The sequence below is a fragment of the Balaenoptera musculus genome, chromosome 4 (genome assembly GCF_009873245.2).
Source record: "Balaenoptera musculus isolate JJ_BM4_2016_0621 chromosome 4, mBalMus1.pri.v3, whole genome shotgun sequence".
NCBI classification, from domain to species: Eukaryota; Metazoa; Chordata; class Mammalia; order Artiodactyla; family Balaenopteridae; genus Balaenoptera; species Balaenoptera musculus.
The window spans coordinates 125528514-125550077 of NC_045788.1; the positions used below are offsets into that span (position 1 = coordinate 125528514).

The window sequence follows — 21564 nt, forward strand, 5'->3', positions numbered from 1 at the left end:
CAAACAAGAAAGACATACTTGTTCAAACGAGAAATAAATAACTGAGTCTGATTTTATATTCTACTAAAATACAGTAAAAACTAAAATGTTGCCAACATGAGACTATTTTAATTAAATAAATAGGATTAATTCTATGTACAAGAAACATTTAAACATATTTTATCAACCATCTAACCATATTCATATTCTCACTGTAGAAAGCAAATAAAATACCACTGTTTACCAAAAAGTTGTTACAGGTTATCTATCACTCAGATATCAAATTTTCAAAAATGTGAATCAGCTTCTCTTTTAAACCCATTAAATTTAGAACTTTCTGAACTGCACGTTCAGGTTGATGAGGAATTATGACATCTTCAGAAAGAACGACTAAAGCGTTTTGATACCAGAGGCTTGTCTTAAGTTTAAATAACATCTCACTTACAACTCCTAGATCAGTTCCAGGTCTAGAAGGTGAGTTCTCAGCAATACATGCTAATTAACTGGTTGATGTCACTAAAGGAAACTTTCAAGATGATTTGTAAAAAATCCTTAGACTGGAAAAAATTTTGAAACTTACTTCCCTCCCCTAAGTTCCATCCATCTTTAGAGATTTCTCTTGCAAAATCAGTTGTTTCTTTTAACAGAATATCTCTAAAAAACAAGTTGAAACATGAAAATGCAAACATAAGTTCTGCTGATGTTAAGGTTCATGTGACTCTATATAAAAGATGATGCTACAGCACCTATATACTAAGGGGGTTGCTGCGTAACAAGACACATCAGTAGTTGCCAACAGTGTGTGTAGAGCAACTATGCTTATTTTGGTTTCTAGCAGTTTCTTTTTGTTGCAAGAGGTATATTTTCACCTTTAAATTTTGCAGTTAAAAAAGACAGTGCTGGGGTGATAAGCCACGTCTGTCTTCTTGGGTGGAAATTGGAAATTGTTTTGGGGACAGTCTCCTCCTTAATATCAGAAGGAACCACCTGGGTAAACACAATGAGTCAGGTGCTCATAATATAGTCATTATTCATGGGGATGTCTTGAACCAATGCCAGGGGAAAGTCTTGTCAGCTCTTGAGATTGCTAGTTTAGACCCTAGGCAACATAATACTCTCATGTGGGTAGCATGCGTAGTGATTGAAGGAACAGATGCCTTCCAGAATCAGGAATTCAGGGACAGAATAAAAGAAGTAGGATTTGTTTGGGGATAGAAAATTTCATTTATTTATCTGAGTCTGAGGGTTGGAGCCTGGACTGCAAGGAATGACAAAATGGTTGAAAGGAGCTCCTGAAAGAGATAAGCATGGCTGCAGCATGGTAGAGGTGGAAAGGAAAAGGAGGAGGTAAGGGGAATCCAGAAGAAATCAGGAACCCTGTAAAGGAGAATGGGTACACTCAAAGGAGCAGTGATAACTGTTAACATTTTTTTCTTGCTTATCTTTATAATATTTTGCATTGCAATCCCATTCTGCTTGTTCGGGTTTCTTTTTGAATGCTACAGGTAGTTTTAGCTTTCTTAGCTTTTTGCTTTGAGGAATGGTGTCTCTGAGTATGTTACCAGGGAGGGTGGAGGTTCTGACCCTGCATGTGACATAACAGTGTACAGAGGATCATTTCCTAGAGAGAAGATTATGAGAGGGCAAACTCTGATTACCAGAGTGTTCAGAACAGGAATCTTAAAAAAGAGATGACGAGTAGCCACTTAGGCTGGATTTATTGGACATGTAAGGATCCCTGGGCTATTCAAACTTATAGCCAAGGACAGGGTCCCACAAAGGCAACGATTTGCTGCCATCAGGAGGAAGATGACCCAGGCTGTGTTACATGTTGGCTGAATTAAAAAGCAAAAGGTGATCACCAAAGACATGAGAATTTGGGGACATTCAGTTTTCACCGTGGAAAGATGTTAATATTAGACAGAGCGAAACTCAGGCAACCATTTGTCCCCAGAGTCCTTCCATCATTTCCAGAATTTCCCAGAAATGTAAGTATCAGAGTCCCCTGTTCCTGCTGGAATTACTTTACTAAAGAGCTATGAAAACCATTCACTTAATGTATAAATTCATTTTATTTACTGACCAACACTCTAATTCAAAATACCATTTTGAATTTGTATTAGAAAAATTATGAATGGAGAAAAACTTTTAAAGCAAACTACCAATTTAAAACTTTGCGTAGGGCTTCCCTGGTGGCGCAGTGGTTGAGAATCTGCCTGCCAATGCAGGGGACACAGGTTCGAGCCCTGGTCTGGGAAGATCCCACATGCCGCGGAGCAACTAGGCCAGTGAGCCACAACTACTGAGCCTGCACATCTGGAACCTGTGCTCCGCAACAAGAGAGGCCGCGATAGTGAGAGGCCCGCGCACTGCGATGAAGAGTGGCCCCCGCTCGCCGCAACTAGAGAAAGCCCTCGCACAGAAATGAAGACCCAACACAGCCAAAAATAAAAATAAATAAATAAATTTTTTTAAAAAAACAAAAAAAAACAAAAAAAAAACTTTGTGGTTGTACTTGTTTTTGAGTTTTCATAATGTTGTGAACTTTTTTTCTTTTCTTTTTTTCTTTTCTCAGATTTAATATCAACATTAACAAATGACTTGATCTGAACTCCCACTGAAAGTGACTGACAGCTCAGGAAACATCCTCGGGTAAAGATAAGAAATTTCCTTTGTCTTACACAGAAACATGTAACTGTATGCCATTTATGTTTCTTATTATTTCGGGCTTAAAAAAAAATCCCTCTTTTACTCTGTGATTCTGCCTGGTAGCTCAGCTTTAGGTTCCAAATCCCTTTTTTCTTGACATTTTCACTGGTTCATGCTTCCCTGTAATGGGCAAGGAATATGAATAAAGCTGAGAATGTGAGAACAATAGAAACCTGGGAATAAGCCATTGATAGCAAATCATGTTCTTATATATCAATGAAACAGTAAAGAGGTATGTTTCCAGGAAGGCAGGTTGTTATTTCTATTCAGCCTCAGAGAATGTCAAGTCACCTCAAAGAATAATTTTCCTTTAATAAATTGGAAAAAAATATAACGCACAATGCTTTTGATTTCTTTTGTTTACAAATTTCCTTATCCAGTAAACCATTTATTAGATGCTAATAAAGTGTTTAAAAACTTTCAATATGATTTGCTAATTAAGAGGCCAATCATCATGAAATATATACATACTTGTATACGCATATATATATATGTCTCTCATGTACCAGTGCATTTTAATATGGTTTCATTGAATATTTTGAAATGTACTATGTTTAATAGCCTTACCAAGGTAAAATTTGAAAACTGTTTCTGTATCACTGTTTAACTCCTTCATCTCCTCTTCATGTAGTAAGGAAATAACACACCCTCTTACTCTGTAAGAAAATACCAGAATAAATCCACTTAAAATATCTATATTTTTAAAAATTTGGACTCTGCTTTGATTTCCTTTGCTTCAAAATGCTTATATTTTAAATTCTTTAAGGATCACGAAAAGAAAGATGCAATTTTACATCAATAGACTCTATACCTTGTTTGTTTGTTTGTCTGTTGGTTAGTTTGGGCCACACCCACGGCTTAGTTCCCCAACCAGGGATCAAACCCAGGATCCCTGCAGTGGAAACGCTGAGTCTAACCACTGGACCACCAGAGAATTCCCATTGTTTGTTTTTAATAGAACTATAGTTGATTTACAATGTTTCAGGTGTATAGCAAAGTGATTCAGTTATATATACATATATATATATTATTTTGCAGATTCTTTTCCATTATTGGTTATTACAAGATATTGAATATAATTCCCTGTGCTCTACAGTACGTCCATGTTGTTTATCTATTTTATATACTGTAGTGTGCATCTGTTAATCCCAAATTCCTAATTTATCCCCCCCACCTCACTTTCCCCTTTGGTAACCATAGTTTGTTACCTTGCTTGATTTTATTGTATTGACTTAAAAATTCACAGCAAATACGAAAGAACTAAAAATGTTAGCACTCGTGGGTAACAGGAAGTTGGTATTTTATCAGCAGTGATTTGCTGTCTCTGTAAGTCTTTCCCCCATACTTTCCTGGCTAGCAGAGCAGCAGTGTGGATCAAATGACCACTTCTGCCCTTTACTTCGTGATGCCCTGAAGGAGGTGACTCTATCCTCAGCCTGACCAAGTCTCTATTCGAAATTCCATTACCCTTGAGAATAATTTACCTACAAATTGACACGTGATTTTTTTCTATTAAAAGAAGAAACATTTTAAGGAAGGCTTTGATTTAAAGAAAAAAAAAAAAGAGAGTATTTGATAAGAATTATTTTTCCTGTCCCTAAATAAGACTGAGGGGAAGTAAAGGCTGGCGCTGTGGCAGCCAAATTACAATTATGAGGGAACAAGCTTGAGGTTAAAACTGAAGTTCTGAGGACAGGTGAGCCTTTGGTAATATTGCTAAGCAGTTGAACTAACCAGCCCTGCAACTGTGCTCTCCAGGCCTCATGTTCTGTATGATAATAAACTCCACTTAGGCTATGTTAGACTTTTTTTCTGTTATTTGAAATGAACATCCTTGTGGAGACTTATTACATAAACATGTAAATGTAGGGCTTCCCTGGTGGCGCAGTGGTTGAGAATCTGCCTGCCAATGCAGGGGACACAGGTTCGAGCCCTGGTCTGGGAGGATCTCACATGCCGCGGAGCAACTAGGCCCGTGAGCCACAACTACTGAGCCTGCGCATCTGGAGCCTGTGCCCCGCAACAAGAGAGGCCGCGATAGTGAGAAGCCCGCACACCGCGATGAAGAGTGGCCTCTGCTCGCCACAACTAGAGAAAGCCCTCACACAGAAACGAAGACCCAACACAGCCATAAATAAATAAATAAATAAATAAAAATTTAAAAACAAAAACAAAAACAAAAAACATGTAAATGTACATAGAAACACATATAAATACAAATAAATGAAAAATATATAGTATTTATGTATATACAAAATAAACATATATAGTATATATTTCTCGTGATTTAAAGGAAACCAAATCTGGTTATGAATCGCATTGCTCCACTTCAAACTGTGATTAGAACAATTTACCAATGTTTGAAGCAAAGGTATCAAACGCAAATGTGCAGATAAATTTACTTTCTACCTTAAAGTTTAGCTCAAACACATATTTGTTGACCAAATCCCTGTTAGTGAACTGAAATATTCTGCAGACCACATTGAACTTCAGGTAGCACAGCTCAAAGTAAATGTTTGACTACACTGAAATACCAACTATACAGCTCCTATATAATTTGTAATGTCCTTCTGTTTCTGTTATTGTAGCTGTTTTTCTTTTTTTTTTTAAGTACAACGTATTTCAAAATTGTCCTCTTCCTTCTGGGGTGTTTTCAGTGCAGTTCCATGTGTACATTGAAAATCAAGTGCGAGGAGAAAAATACATGTGATTCAAAATTTTCCTGAAGATATACTTTAAATGATTAATGTACAATCATATTTATTAGACTCAAATACATGTTTTATATGTTCTAATAGTTTAACAATATCTTTTTAACTTTTTTCTTGGCAAAATTATAGGATATAGGAAATGATTTTAGACTGAAATGAAAAGTTCAGAAGGGTTATTGATCTTTTTACATCACATCACAATCACATGGATTGTGGACCGGAAAAACTACTGGCAATCAAGAGCAAGTTCAGAGTAATCTAAGAAAATAAAAGTTGGTCTAAGTCTGCAAATGGAGAGAGTCAGAATTCCCGAAGAGGACTCTTAGATGTAACACCCTTGGAATGCAATTCCAGGAGCCATTAAACTTATAGACCTGACCCAGATGAGCACTCTTTGGAGGGTCAGTTCCATACACTGCAGCTTTGCCAATCCTTACTTTTAGTAGAGAGAGTTTTGCAGTTCCCTCACAAACTAAAACGAAGTCTCTTGCAAGAACCCGAGAAGATCATATTATTAGATATGCTATATTGCCTCATTTTTTGTAGATTAATAAATAATTCCGATGAGTCTCCTAACTTTCCTTAGAATCAAATGTTCTTGTTTCCTAAGATGAACTTAGAAAGAGCTGCCTCACCAGCTACTGAAGTTCCCAGATCTCAGGTTTCACATAGTGTTCAGAGGTCAACTAATAGTTGGCCATCAAGAACCCAGTGTTTAGAACACAGTGATATAAAGCAATCAAATTCCTATGATTATCTTACAAAAGGTAACATATTTACTTTGATTAATACCACCACTGCATGTTAAAAGACGTATCACACTTGACTTTCTGTAGAGTTCATTCCTTCATTCACTCATAAGTCAGCAATATTTATTGACCTTTCCATGTGCCAGAAACCAGGAGTATACTAGTAGACAAGAAATATATAATCTCTGCCCTCAAAGTTTATTGTCCAATGAAGGGAATAAGAATTCACACTCATGTAAAGTCTATTACTGGTTTAGAGAAGGCACTGATCTAAGCTCTTTAAACATATCTTCTGCATTATCCTTTCAGTCAACCTCTGTGTTATTATTATTAATCATATGTTCTTAATGAAAAATTAAAAAACTGAAGCTTACAAACCTTAGATAAACCAGACAGATTTGTTAAGCCAACAAATCACAGAATTAAAACTTGAACCCTAGTCCATTTTACAATAATGTCTGTGCTCTTAAGCAAAAGCAATGTCTCCAATTATAAGGTCATCCATTCAGCAAACACTGAGCAACTAAATATAATTTCAGTGGGAGCTGAGAAAAGAGTAGAGGAAAAGACAAGGACCCTGCCCATATAAAGTCAACATTCTTGTAGAAAAGACAGACCATTGAACAAGAAAACCATTAAATAATTTAATTCAAAGTGGAAATAAGTGCTGTAAAGTATATAAAGCAAGATGAGTGCATAGAGAGGGCAGGGAATGGTTGTCAGGAAAGTCCTCTCCAAGGAAATGATGTAGGAGCAGAGACGTAAATGATCTGAAGGAGAAATCTATGCAAAGATCAGGGAGAAGCATCTAGATGTCCAGAAGATGGGAGAGCAAATGCAAAGGCCCTGAGATGAGGCCAAGCGTATTGTGTCTAAGGAGCATCAAACAAGGGTTGGAAAACTAGGTTCCATGTGCCAAATATAGCCCATGCTGGTTTTCTACAGTCCATGAGTTAAGAATGGTTTTTACATTTTAAGTGGTTGCAAAAAATATAAAAACATAATATTTTATGACACACACGCACAAAGAAAATGAAATTCAGTTTCACTCCCTAAAAGTAAAGTTTTATTGGAATCTAGCCATGCTCATTCATTTGTTTACATACTGTACATCAGAGCTTGTATGTTACACTGGCAGAATGGAGGAGCTGCAACAAAGACGAAATGGCCTAAAAAGCCCAAAATATTTACTATCCGTACCTTGCAGAAAAATTTCTGGTGAAGAAAGCCAGCGTGAATGAGGCTGATCGCATATGGAGGAAAGAGAGGGATATGAGATGAGTGAGTGGGGTAGATGTGGGTCAGCTCCTGTGAGGCCTGGCAGGTCGTGATTAAAGAGTTTAGATTTGACTGTTACTGAGAGAGGAGGCTTTGGAAGGCTTTGAATAGGGGTTATGACTAAAATTTTGAAAAACTCTCCTTGGATGTTTTGTTGTGGGATGGAGCGATGTGGGAAGAGTAAGAATGAAAGCAGTGGAAACAGTCTGAGGTATTGCACTATTCAGGCAAGAGATGATGGTGTCCTAAACTAGGGCAGGAACAGAGCTGTTGGGGAGAAGTGTCCATTTAGAATAAACACGATTTCTTGATGGACTGGAAATCAGACGTCAGAAAGAGAGAGAAAATAGGAAGAAGTCCCAAGTTTCTGGCCTTACCAATAAGACAACCCTTGTGGATCTTTTACCAGGATATGGAAGACCGCAGAGTTGCTGGTTTGAAGGAGGGATCAGAAACTCTGTTTTGGACATAATAAATTTGGCATGCCTATTAAACCTCCAACAGTTAATGGTCCTTAGTCTAAAGAACATAAGGGTCTGAAACTCAGCAAAGAGATTGGGGTTGCAAACATGTGTTTTTGCATCACTCTGTTGAAATCCAAGCCCTGGGGCTAGGTGGGATCACTTGGTAATGTGCTATGTAAGTGGAACAGAGAAGATAGGAGTGCATTGGACCCAAAAGATGCTCCACTTAGAGTTCTAGAAGTCAAGAGCAACACTAAGTGACCAGTGAGGTAGGAAAGAAACCATGAAAGTATTTCATGAATAAGGAAATGTCAAATATTTCTTGGAAAATAGGGATATAAACTTTAAAACATTATATTGTTATTAATTATTGTTTTTTCATCATGATGATCTTGTTTTGCTTTTTCCTAACAAAGAAGACCCTAAATCAACTTTTTAAAAGAATTATATTTTAGTGAGCACAAAACTATTCAATAGGGCCAGATAATACTGTGCCATGATTTTAAGAGATTCAGAAATTTGCCTTTTAGCTACCTTTACAGAGACCAAAAAAATAAATAAATACATAATGTATGTCTAGGTTTCATTCAATAATCAGATCTCCTCTTTTTTTTTAATTTTATTTATTTTTTTTAACATCTTTATTGGAGTATAATTTCTTTACAATGGTGTGTTAGTTTCTGCTTTATAACAAAGTGAATCAGTTATACATATACATATATCCCCATATCTCTTTCCTCTTGCATCTCCCTCCCTCCCACCCTCAGATCTCCTTTTGATTAAATGACACTGTTTAGAAAACAGAAAAGAAAAACATGACTCAATTTGTTGTGTAAATGCAATAGTCTACAGACATGCCCATATCCAGCACATTTTTACTGGTACTTTGACAAGAATCCAAAAAATAAAGATGTAACTAAACAAAGACGTGAAATCTGTGAATGTGCCCCTCTGCTATTTACAGCCTCTAATAGTCAATAACCTCAGTGTAACTCCTAAGGGGTCCTGGTAAATGTTCTGCTCTTGTGTAATGAACTAAGGGGACAGTAAAATAAATAACCCATGATTTCATGGAATTTGAAGAGTTTAGCAACTCTGTATTTTGTAGCTGAGTTTAAAAATATGATCGTTTTTTCTTCATTGTAAATTTGATTGATTTTTATGGAGAAAAACACATTGATTTGTGGGGCTTTGCCCCATTTAGTTCTGAAAATTTATTCAGTTTTCAAGATCATTTAAATTACTAATTGTAACTTTTGAGTGGCTTGCCATGTTAATTGACATTTTCACTGCATTAAATAGTTTCTATCATTTATCAATATTTAAAGGAAGAAAGACAGCTGGCTTTCATGGTTGCTTTACTATAGGCAAGAGAATGAACTATGTAACATTTAATGGTTCACTGTACTAAAAATAATGCCTGAAAGAAACTACTCTCCTCAGTGTGTTTCACTCAGTACCTATCAAGTATAACACTGTACCAGATAAACATTAGATTAGTTAAAAATAATCTCTTGTTAAATAATTGTCATTCAAGTGATTCCAGAAAAAATCAAAGGTATACTGTTATTAAGCAAAATAGAAAACTGTTGCTTAAATCAAGATAAATTCCATCTATTGTTTCTGTCTATCACAGGTAAAGAATTATATTCACTGGAGATCTCTGTTCTCTGCGGAACTTAATTTATTATTGTCTAGAACCTTCTGGTACATAGAGTGGAACTCAGCATTCTAAACTGACTGACTAAATTCTAAGAGGCAAACTCTGTACTAGGTATTGACAAAGTTTCAGTTCCTGCCCTGGAAGAATTTATATTCCAGTAGGGAAAATGTGCAAGCAAGTAGGGTCACCTAACCCAGAATGGAAGGTAACACAATACTTTCCAAAAAGGGAGGTTGGAGCTGGTCCAGTGTTAGATGCACTCATCACAGTGGCTAAAGTAAACAAATAACTGCTCTTTATTGAGACTCTGTTGAAATGCCAGACACACAGATGCCTTGCCAAGTGTTTTATACACATTAGTACTACTCCACAAACCAGCTTTTGGTTTATGCATATGAGGTCCTAGAGGAATAAAATATTTAATATCTCACCCAAGGTTACATATATAGAATCATAGGCTAGGATTCAACATCCCTTTACAACATCACCCTATTCTCCATCCATGTCTGCCTGGTTTAAAACCACCCTCTCTCCACTAAAACACAGTGTCCCCTTTTGCTTACTCAATTTATTTCAACCAACAAAAGCAATGGAAAATGATATAGCATAAATTTAACATTTGTCTGAGTATCTTTCTAAGTATTTAAGTCTCTGTCTTTTTTAGGATAACTATTAGTCTTTCATGAAAGCCCTTCTCCAGCTATCTTCTGACCATCATGAATACTCAAACACCCCAAGTAGGTGACATTTATAAAATGAGGAGGATTAATTTCAAAAGCAGTGTGTATTATAGTTAATCTTTAGACTAGAAATGTCTCCCTGTGATTTTAATTCTCTATAATTCTATCAAGACAACTTCCCATTCCTTGCTGGAGTTAAATATCTTCATCTTTAGGCCAGTTTGTGGATTCATGTCACCACAATCAGGTCTGTGTCTCGAGTAGGTCTGGGGCAATTGCATGGCCCTCCAGTAGATTACCCTGGGCCCCAGGTTTGCAAGGTGTTGAAGGCAAAGGGCATTGCAACTTCTATCTCCTCTCTGAATATCAGTAAAATTCAATTATGAAATTTATATCTTTAATGATGCTCTATGGGGCCTTTGAAAGATGTGACCACACAGATCTTCACATATCACATTGATGATTATCTGGACAACACCTTACACCAATTCAGTTACCCCAGCCTCTGAATATACCTCTAGGTGCAAAGCAGGTCACAAATGTTCAAGTGCCTGAGAACCTTCCAATTTTATTAAGATTCGAAGAAGAGATTTTGTTTTATTTATCTTTGTATCCTTAAAGGATAATACAAAGTGTGACAGTAGATAATCAGTAACTGTTTGTTTAGTGAAAATTGATGAAATATCTTGATTTTTTAAAAAATAAATTTATTTATTTATTTAATTTATTTTTGGCTGTGTTGGGTCTTCGTTTCTGTGCGAGGGCTTTCTCTAGTTGCGGCGAGTGGGGGCCACTCTTCATCGCGGTGCGCGGGTCCCTCACTATCGCGGCCTCTCTTGTTGCGGAGCACAGGCTCCAGACGCGCAGGCTCAGTAGTTGTGGCTCACGGGCCCAGTTGCTCCGCGGCACGTGGGATCTTCCCAGACCAGGGCTCAAACCCGTGTCCCCTGCATTGGCAGACGGATTCTCAACCACTGCACCACCAGGGAAGCCCCATGATTTTTATTATTTAATTGCAGTGGCGCTTATAGTAAGATTCAGAAAGAACAGGCCTTCTGGAATTCTAATATGTTGCCAACATCCTTTCTCGCCTAGAAATTTATGGATGTGAGTGACGATTCTCTACATTGGGGTTATCAAGAATAATAAAAAGTAATAATTATAACTTATTATATGCCAAGTACCTAATAACTCATGCAATCTTCATAATAGTATAAGAGGTAATATGATCCTAGTTATAGAGAAGAAGGAATGCAGCACAGGGCAGTTATGCAAACTCACTCACTCAAGGTCATACAGTGACAAAATGTGGAATCAGAATTTGAATTCAGCACCCTGGTTTTAGAATCTGTGGGAAGTTTAATTGGGAAATTTTTAAAAATTTTTCAAACATATAGGGGTCACATGTAGAAAATGTCTCCCTCCATTACTGCAGGAAGATTTTTGGACAAGCCAGAACTCAGAAGTATTATTATACAGTTGCAGAAATAGTTAAACCACTGAATATTAACTCTTCATTAATAAAATATTGATGCTATAGTTAAATAATGCCATACCTTTTAAATATTGTTTTTTCAGAAATATAACCTTTGTATTGTAATTTGATATAGTGTATATTTTATGTATTAGATATATGAAATACATCATTAAAAGAATAAAGAAGCTGAAGCACAGCCTTGAAGTCCAAATGCCTACTGATCTATAGTCTAAACTACACATAAAAGACTAACAGCTGAATTCATTCACAAAATACACAGCATGGTCCTTTTACTGCAGACACTTTCACAATCAACTGTGAAAAGAAAAGCCCAATGTGGAAAAGACCCATCAATCAATCAGCCAGTTAATCAAAACACACAATGAAAGGTCTATCAAGTCAGGCTTCTGAAAGGAATTTAACTTTGATTATTTGAACGCTAAAGATGCCTGGGTTTTTTAAGTTGAGCTGCTTCCAAATAGAAGATAGAGTTATCTTTTTTCTCTATGAAATAGATTGCCCTACATTATTCAAAATGGGGTCAGCCAATCAATCAACTTTCTGAAAAGAAATTTGTTCTAAATGTTTACAAATAACCAAGCTTAGAAGGGAGATAACAGTGCAATTAACAGTGTTCATTTTGTTCTTTTAAAATTTCTACAGAAATGTGTTACATGTAGAAAGATGAGAACTTTCAGTGACTATAAACCACTAAAGAGCAATTATATATCAAGGAAGAAAAAAGATGAGACAAAATTTTGCCAGCCAACTTGACTTCTCTCTGTTGCTTCAGGCAACAAAATGTGTGCTTTTATCTGAAGTCTCAAATTTTTGAGTGTTTCTCTCCTAAAGCAATCTCCAAAGCTTGACTACAAGCCGTACAGCTGGAACAAAAAAAATCATTTTGAACTTATCACCTCTTACAAACTCTCATCAGATAAATCATATATATATATATATATATATATAAAACAAAATCTTTGTTTTCAGTTAGTCAATAAGACCACAGACATTTATAAATATCTATACAAATAAGCTCTAAACTCCACTGCCCCTCACTTCTAATACAATTTGCATTCCTAAAATTAGCTGAATAAGTGTCCCCAAACTGAGAGATACTTAGAAACTAGATGTAAAGTTTGTATAAAATGTTAAAAGGTAATTAATGTGAAAAACAAAATACATTCATCGCTAAACATTCAATTCACTTTTAAAAAAATGTTTGGATAACTTAATTTTTGCAGCTTAATTACACTAACCTGTGACAGATTCCAATTCGTTTCTCAAAATAATCTTGCAAAGCTAGTTTCAGAATTAATCAAAAAAGAAAAGAAAAGAAAAGAAAACTGGAAATTTGGCGGTACGTGGGTAAATCTTCTCACCCCACATTCTTTATGAGGAAGATAAAAGTAGAGTTACATTTCGAAATCTATGCCCACTCTACAACCACTGCATTTTGTGGGGAATCACAGGTCCTCACCCAAAAGGTATTATTATCCTTTTCTTGAATGTTGTTTTATTAAAAAACACCTCTGTCCTCCAAATGGAGGGCAGTGAACAGTAAGCCTTGGAATGATTCTTTGCCCAGCCAAAAGCTATGCTTTCTTCAGTCTTATATTACATCTGGTAGGTTTCATGCTGCTCCTGGTATTCTGGTGATTGGGAGACCTTGGAGCTGATAGTGGAAACCCCAAAGATACCCATTTGTATTCCAGGGGTGTCTTTGAATACAAGAGTATTCACATGGCATCAACGGCTACTTTCTCTCACGATTAAAAGGTCAGCCAGGAACAACAGCTCTGCTAGAAATGAGCGAGTGCAGAGGGCATTCTAAAAACTTACAAGAAGACATTCTACTGAGCCTTGTCCTTCTTCTATTTATTCTGGTGGGCACTTCTCCGCACATACTCTCCAATAGAGACCACTCTTATTTACCCCAGGTCACCAGGCCAGATATAAAAGTTGGTGTGTTCCTTCCTTCCCTTGGAATTTCCCAGACCTTTCTTCCTCCACTACCATTCTCAGACTCATCTAGTTTGGTTCAGGACAATGACTTGTTTGTAGACAACATCCATCAAGGGATAACTCTGGGAGTCCTTGGCTTTCAGGGAGCCTTTCTAGAACAGATTACAAAAGAGGCCACGTATACCCAGCCACAAAGAGAGAGGCACACACAAGGCCTGTATACTAGCTTTTGTCTTGGTTTTTGCCCTAAGTACCCACCATACATATATCTTGACTCATTCATCCTTGTCCACTCTGCTCTCACTGATTTTCACTTTTGTGACACATCTCTGTTCACTAGAACCTTCTGTCATGGTTAGATTCTGGCGTGCGTATACTAGTGGTCTTTCATGGCTTACTCCTTTAGCTAGGCACGTGGGAAAGTGGCCCAGATCTTTCTCCACCTTGGCTCATGTACATGCACTCCCTCTTGGGACCCTCTTGACAACATGGTCCCAGGAGGGCAGCTCTCCAACTTCTCTGGATTTCCACTGAAAAGATAGGCTCCAGTGAGCTAGTCCTTCCTTTGGTTTTTGAATTCTTCTTCATCTGACAGTCTCCCTTTTAGGAATCCCTTGAAGTTTAAGATCATCTCTTCCTCTCTTTTGCTGTAGCACAGTGGTTCCCTAAAGGAGGAAATGAAGCAATGTTTTGCTAAATAAATAGCAGCTGATTAGTATCTTATCCTTCATCAGTGATTTTACTTTCAACTGAAGTTATAAGCACTTGGCAAAGTTAGGAAAGTCAAGGCCACAGTCAACTTTATAGGTATCATTTAGAGAGCTAATAAATGTACAAATTGTAAGAAAGCAGTATTTTTGCCAAGTCAATCCACTTGTCAGGCTGGGTGCATACAATTTGGGAGTGAATTTTTTCCTGGATTTTCACTGTCTAATTTTATTACAGCATTAATTTTATGCATGGAATGGTTTGCATTCTCCAAAGTCCTAGGGATCATCACTCTCTGTAGGGAGGAGAGGAAATTGCCTGAATGTTCAGCTAAGGATTCTGACTCAGGCCTTGGAAGATGAGCATCTAGGGCCTGGGCTAACCCCAAGGTTATCAAGCTTACATTTTATCTTCTTTCCTGTTTCACAGAATGAAAAATAGGATGAAAGAAACAATAAGATATAAATTCTAGTGTAGTAAACAAAATCACTAAGGACCAAGCTCATTTCTCTGTATAAAACCAAGTGACTAAAAAGCCCTTGCTTAGAGCCTCTAGCTCCTGAGGGAAGAAGTTGGGGTACCGTTCACTGAAGGACTGATTAGTGGCCTCTTGAGATAAAGCCTGAGGCACTATAGCCTTCCTCTGCCACATCTAATGCCTCCAAGAGAAGAGGAACCAATAGTCAAGCAAGGTTGTACTCAGCTACTCCCTGTCAGCCCCATGCAGACACCCGCCCCTGCCTCCACTGGATCCATTCATTCTGTGCCATCATGACAGCACCTAGAGGAATTACTACAGGCTTCTCTAGTTCCCTTCCTATCAGGAGCAAGCCCCTCTCTCCTTGGTTCCTGTCAGCCTTGAGCACCTTCTCATTGGTTCCTCACTCAACCACTTATGAGCTGGCCTGGCTTTGGACAAATTATTGACCTTCTCTGTGCCTCAGGGTCCCCAACAGCAAGATAAGAATAATACCACCAACTTCATAGACAATTTAATAACGTGTAAAGCATTTCAGATAGGAACACAGTATGAAAGATTCTAATACATATTAGGTATTGCTGGCTTACTGTTTTACCCTTTTCAAAGTGCCCTGCACACATTATTAATCTGATTGTCACTGCCACACTGTAACAAGCCAGTGAGGTGAGTATCTGCCCCACTGGTCATACTAAGAAACTGACTCAGAATTTAAGTGACTATGATTTGCCCAAGTTAGCATAGCTTCCTAATGGTGGAAACAGGACTGTCCCCAAGTCTTCTTATGTTTGATTCAATGCTCTTTTTACACACTATGTTAGTTCATTGAAACATTCCTGGAGTCACCTAGCACAGTCTGTGACCATCCCCACATTTCACACCCCTGACTCGAGGGTATTGGGGAGCCAGGAATAGAAGAGGTATAAGTTCTCCAATACCTGGTTGTGGGTTGTTTGTATCGTGCTACTGCTTCCCCTGTTGATGACAATAAATACTAGTAACTATTACTCTCTATCGCTTAAGGAAAGCCAATAATTTCCAAGATTTCGTAAGCATAAGAAATAACAAATGGTCATCTTTTCATGGCACTAAATTTTGATATGGTATTTTACACAGCAGTAGGTGACAGAAACAATCCCCATTATCTTCAATGGCCTTTGTAATCTTATGATAGTCTGGGAAGTAATTGTAGGTTTATGGGGAAAAAATGAATGAGACTGACCCATTCTTCCCAAATTCAGATCTCTATGTGACTCCATCCTACTCATTAACAAACACGGTTCACACTTTCCTGAGCCAATACCCAGTACCCGGCCCAGGCTAACATGAGGCAGAAAATGAGAACATGCGCACTTGGAGGCAGAAAGGAAAGTGAGTCTCTACCCAGCAGAAAGCACAGGGCCTGCTCTGGATGATGAGAAGGGCAAGTTTATCCAGACCTCCTTTGTAGGCCTGAAACTTCCCTTGAAGAGCAGCCTAAGAGAAAGTAGGACTCTCATTTAGCAACTCATTGAGTTCACTAATGTGGGAGGCGGAATAATGTTGTGGTTGAAAGCGTGATCTCTAGAGTCAGAAGCTTGGGTCCTACGCCTGGCTTCTCCATTTACAAGCTGTGAAATCTTGGCCAAGTTACTTAAATTCTCTGTGCCTCTGAAAAAAAAATGGAGATATTAATAGCTCCTATCTCATATAAATAATAAATAAGTTGAACTATGCAGCTCGCTTAGAAGAGTGCCCTCCACTTTGTAATGCTCAGGAAGTGTTGGCTGTTGATATTAATGCAGATTTTCCAGCAGCCATTCTATGACCCTGCCTGCTCTACCACTGAGCAAATCGACTCAGCCTTACAACATCACACCAACTGTCCCACTAGAACTTGGGACTTGTTAAAGACCGATAATCCTAATCTGAGTTACATAACTCAGCCTACTCACCAAGCCATGTACTTAGCGTGTCCTCATCTATCCCCCAGCACCCTGCCTCTATTATTCATAGTTTCCAAACATACTAAGGCAAATATGTACATACAAACATATATCCCTCCCTCCATCCTTTCTTCCAAAATTCAATTCTATATGTGACTCCATTCTACTCCTTAACAAACACGATCCACACTTTCCTGAGCCAATACCCAACCCCTATTAGTGCCCTGTTGACAATGTCCTATGGGGCTGCCACATAATAATGAATAAATTAACCTTTATCCTCCATTCTTTCTTAAATATCCATTTATTTTCTTACTCTCCCAAAAGACACCTTTACACACATTTCTCATCCTCGATCTTCCTGTCTGTTTCCTTCAATCAGATCACAAAACTGCTCACATCTGCACACCCTAAAAATATTCCCTCAAGTCTGATACCTTCTGTAGCTAATATTATACCATCCCATTTCTCAAATGCGTAGTCTACAATCCCTGCCTCAGCTTCTTCACCCACAAATACCTTTACATCTGACTTCTCTTTTAATAATATTTTGGATCATTTCTTTCAAACACACAAAGTATGAGACTATTGGTGGGAGAAGGGCATATGTCGGGGGGGGGGGAAACGTGTGTGTTCATACCTATGTGTGTTCTTTCTTATTCCTCATCCTCCCAGGTCTCTATAACATCTGATGTTGTGGCCTCTGCTTTAACATTTAGATGTTACTTGTATTTTATGACACTGAACTTTTCTCTCTGCCTCTCTTATTCAGACTCAAAGTGAATAGATTGCCTTCAGTTGGCTCATTTTTTTGTTTAAATGATTTGTTCTTTTGTCGCTACGTCTATTATCATTTTAGGTTATCATTTGTAACTGGCTTGATTTATCTATATCTTTTGTTCCTAATCATTAAAAGTGTCTAATTTGATTGTGAGATGCATTCTGTTTCCCCATTTATCACTCTCTTCAGTCTCCTTCTGCTGATAGGCGACCCATATGTGGTTATTGCATCACCTTGCTCTTCTTATCTTGGTCTGAGGGTCCGCTGGGAGACATGACCCAGAACTGTTATAGCTCCGATCCTGAATTCTTTTTTCTCAGCTTTATTGAGGTATAACTGACAAAAAAATGTACGTATTTAAAGTGTAGAATGTGAGGATTTAATATATGTATATGCTGTGTAATATTTATCACAATCAAGTTAATTAACATATCTCTCACATTGTGGGGGGTGAAGACTCTTAAGCTCTACTTTTTTAGCAAATTCTTAGCAAATTTCAAGGATACAATACCAAATTCTGTGACCTCACACCCAGAATCCTGGGTCTGGGCCCTAGCAGAGGTCCCCAAATAATGCTTCTTACAGGTTTTTGATAACACACCTGGAGAATTGGTATGCGTGGTATGACCGCTAAAATATTCCATTTCCTGTGTTCTATGGAATCATGGATATTGCATTTTAATATACGTGGACTTGTAAAAGATTATGTAAACTGTCCATTTAGGTTTTTGTTAATACAATAGAAAAATACATATATAAATACATATTTACTACGTATTGACTGCAGAATTCTTGTAGAAACACAAAATCTTACTGCAATCTTAATGAGAAGCTACTGGGTCCAATTTTACAAAAGAGGAAGCATTTCCCAAGGTTCTACTCTGAGTTAATTTTCTACCTGAGACTTGCCTCTGTTTCATATGACTCAATTTCTTGTTCTCACTTCTAAACACAGTGGCTATCTTTAATATAAATATTGCAAGCTTTCTCAAGGATACTTTTTATTACATTTTGAAATAATATGTTTCTTTCATGTAAAGATAGCATTGATATTTTAGCAAGCCAAAAGGAACTGCACTCAACACATGAATATTGACTCTGTACACCCTTTTTCAAAGTCATCTTTATTGAGGTATAATTTGGATACTATAAACAACACCTATTCTTAAAGAGATACAGCTTGGTGAATTTTAACAATTGTATACACCCATGTAATAGTTATTATCAGGGTACAGGACATTTCCATCCCACCCAGAAGTTGCCATGTACTCCTGTCATATTTAATTTAATCAAGAGATTTGTAGAAAAAAGAGGAAGAAAAGTGTGGGAGGAAACTTATTCATTGCAAGAGCTAGTTGAGTTAGCATGCACTAAAAAAAAATCACAAAAATTTATTGAGCTTCCACTGTGAGCCATACACTGTAGCTGAAGAAAAGACCAACAAATGAGCATAAAGTTTACCTGAGTATCTTAGCAATCAACAGAAAGAGGAAAATGTCATTATCTAACAATAGAAAATATACCAATTCAATGTGAAAAACAACTTTTTAAACCCCTCCCCTTTTGTTTTTCTGAGTGGTATTAGTCCCTAGGAACAAAGTAATAAATGATATGGTCAACAGCAAGTTTCATTGAAATGCAGACATACGGCTTTTTCATAAATGGCTTTTTTGTAAAATATTAGGACATAATTTTGGGAAACGTGAAGCAGAGGCATAAAAGGAATGTCCAGTCGTGTAGCCTACTTATCAAACTTCGTGGGGCTATGAATTGAGACAAGGACGAAGCATCATCTTGAGTTTGTTTCTTTTAAATGAAGCGTTGCCTCAGTTGGCTGTGTAACAGGGTGAGTTATGCACAACGTAGCATCCAGGTTGCGAGGTGTGTGGGCAGGACTCTTCCCCAACCTCCATGGATGTGGGCAGTGGAAATATCTGAAAGGAAAGACTTTTCTCAGAAAGCAATTGTGTGTGTGCTCACACATGTATCTACTTCCCAGGAGCAGAAACAAAATGCTGCCCCATAAAGCATGGAAGAGGTGCTTCTGACCTTCCTATGACTGATGCATTTTGAAGCAGAATGAATGTGTCTCAATGGGTGCTGGGGTGGAAGCCTGCAAGTCAGTGGCAAATGTTTGGTTCATTAACAGAGGCTGGACATCCCATGGTCAAATTCAATTGTCTTGGCTTCCTGGGCATCTGCATTATTAGCAGTAGCCATCCACAGCCAGACAGTCACAGGTGTTCGTTGGGTCCAGAGTACCACAGGTAAATTGTGGTTTAGGTAAGAATACCAGTCACTTTATATATCCTTGAAAATTACTCCAGTTTACTATAAGAAATCCTGGTTAGCTATTAGAGAGATACTATCTGATTAGTAATGATACCAATGAGTTACAGTTAATAGAATTTTCACTGAAAATAGCCACTGACCTTGGATGCTGAGAGAAGCACTTAGTGGGTGGTAAAAGAGGGAACCACTGGCTTAAAAGCAACTATGTCTAAATAGATAGAAAAATATCTCTTGCACCCCCAGTGTTTGTCAGTCCACAGGAAAGAAATTAGACAATTTTTTCTTCGATTAAGTGGTTCCATGTTTTCATGTGTAATAAGTGCAAACATTAAAACAGTGATATAAACAATTTTTCTAGTTAAGGAGTCTTTTCAAGCAAAGAAATAGCAACATGCATAGTACCATAGGCAATAATATTACTTTCTTACACTTTTCCAAGTTAGAATAATCACAATAGAAATAATGTTTTGTGTTTCAGTATTTATGTTCTTAAAGTTGAAGCCTGATTAAGTCAGAAAATGAATCAAATTTGCAAATTATTTTCAGCTGTGCAATCTGGTTACTTAAGAGTCTATAAATAAACAAATCTGTGGCTCTACCTAAAACAGTAAATAAACCCTTGATATATTATGCTATTAAAACTGCAGTATGGAGAATAAAATCTAATCCTTAATATCAGACACTGAAACTCATAATAAAATAATTTTCTCCAGTAGCAATGTGGTTATAATTACAATAGTATTAATAATGCATGTTAACAGAAAAAGACTGTTCCCTAGCAGTGACCTCTACTTTAGGTTGGATGGAAATTTTTCTGTCATTAAAAGGCAAATAATTCATTATTCAGATGAATAACATCAGAAATTCAAGTTGTAGAAAGATATTTTACTTAAAACTACTCACTTTTCCAACAACTAAGGATTAGTAAATTTTGGTATATCCATTTTGAAACATTATAAAATTAGAAATTATTGTTACAATATACATAAGTGTTAAGTGACTTGAGTAATGTTTATTCTTTCTTTTTAAATAAAAACAGCTGTCTCTGCTCTTCTCTGCCATCCTATGAGCAGTTGCATTTGTTCCTTGCCATGTCTTGTCATAAGACTCTCAGGATCAAGAGGTTCCTAGCCAAGAAATGAAAGAATTGTCCCATTCCCCAAGGGATTCGAATGAAAACTGGTAATAAAATCAGGTACAACTCCAAGAGAAGACAATGGAGAAGAACCAAGCTGGGTCTATAAGGAGCCCTATGTGAGATGACACACATATTTATTCTGTGTCAGGGTCTCTTAAGTCTTACCATACCACTCTGAAAACATCACTACTATCTGAACAGCTGGATGTGTTTTATTGGGAAAATGATTTTTCTCTTTGTGTCAGTGTTTCTACACTAGTGCTTTGGCTCAGTAATAAATACGTGAGAGCTTTGTTGGAAAAAAATAAAAACAATATGAAAACTTTATATTAATAACAGCTAACTCTGGGAAAATTGGTATTTTTCTTTTCTTTTTTCTTTATGTTTGAATTCTACTAAAATAAACATGTATTATTAATATAGTCAAAATTAAACCTATCGGTATAATGTAAAAGTTAAATACTTCGTATTTTGTACATGCACGTTTATTCCAATTTCCAATTTATCCATCACCTATTTCTTTTCAGAAATCGTCTCTACATCTTTTAATCTGGAGATTACAATTTA

General features: G+C 37.1%; 1 pseudogene; it reads left to right on the forward strand.

The window, feature by feature from the left end:
- Positions 1–20950: 20950 nt before the first annotated feature.
- Positions 20951–21103, forward strand: LOC118893876 (annotated as a pseudogene).
- Positions 21104–21564: the final 461 nt, after the last annotated feature.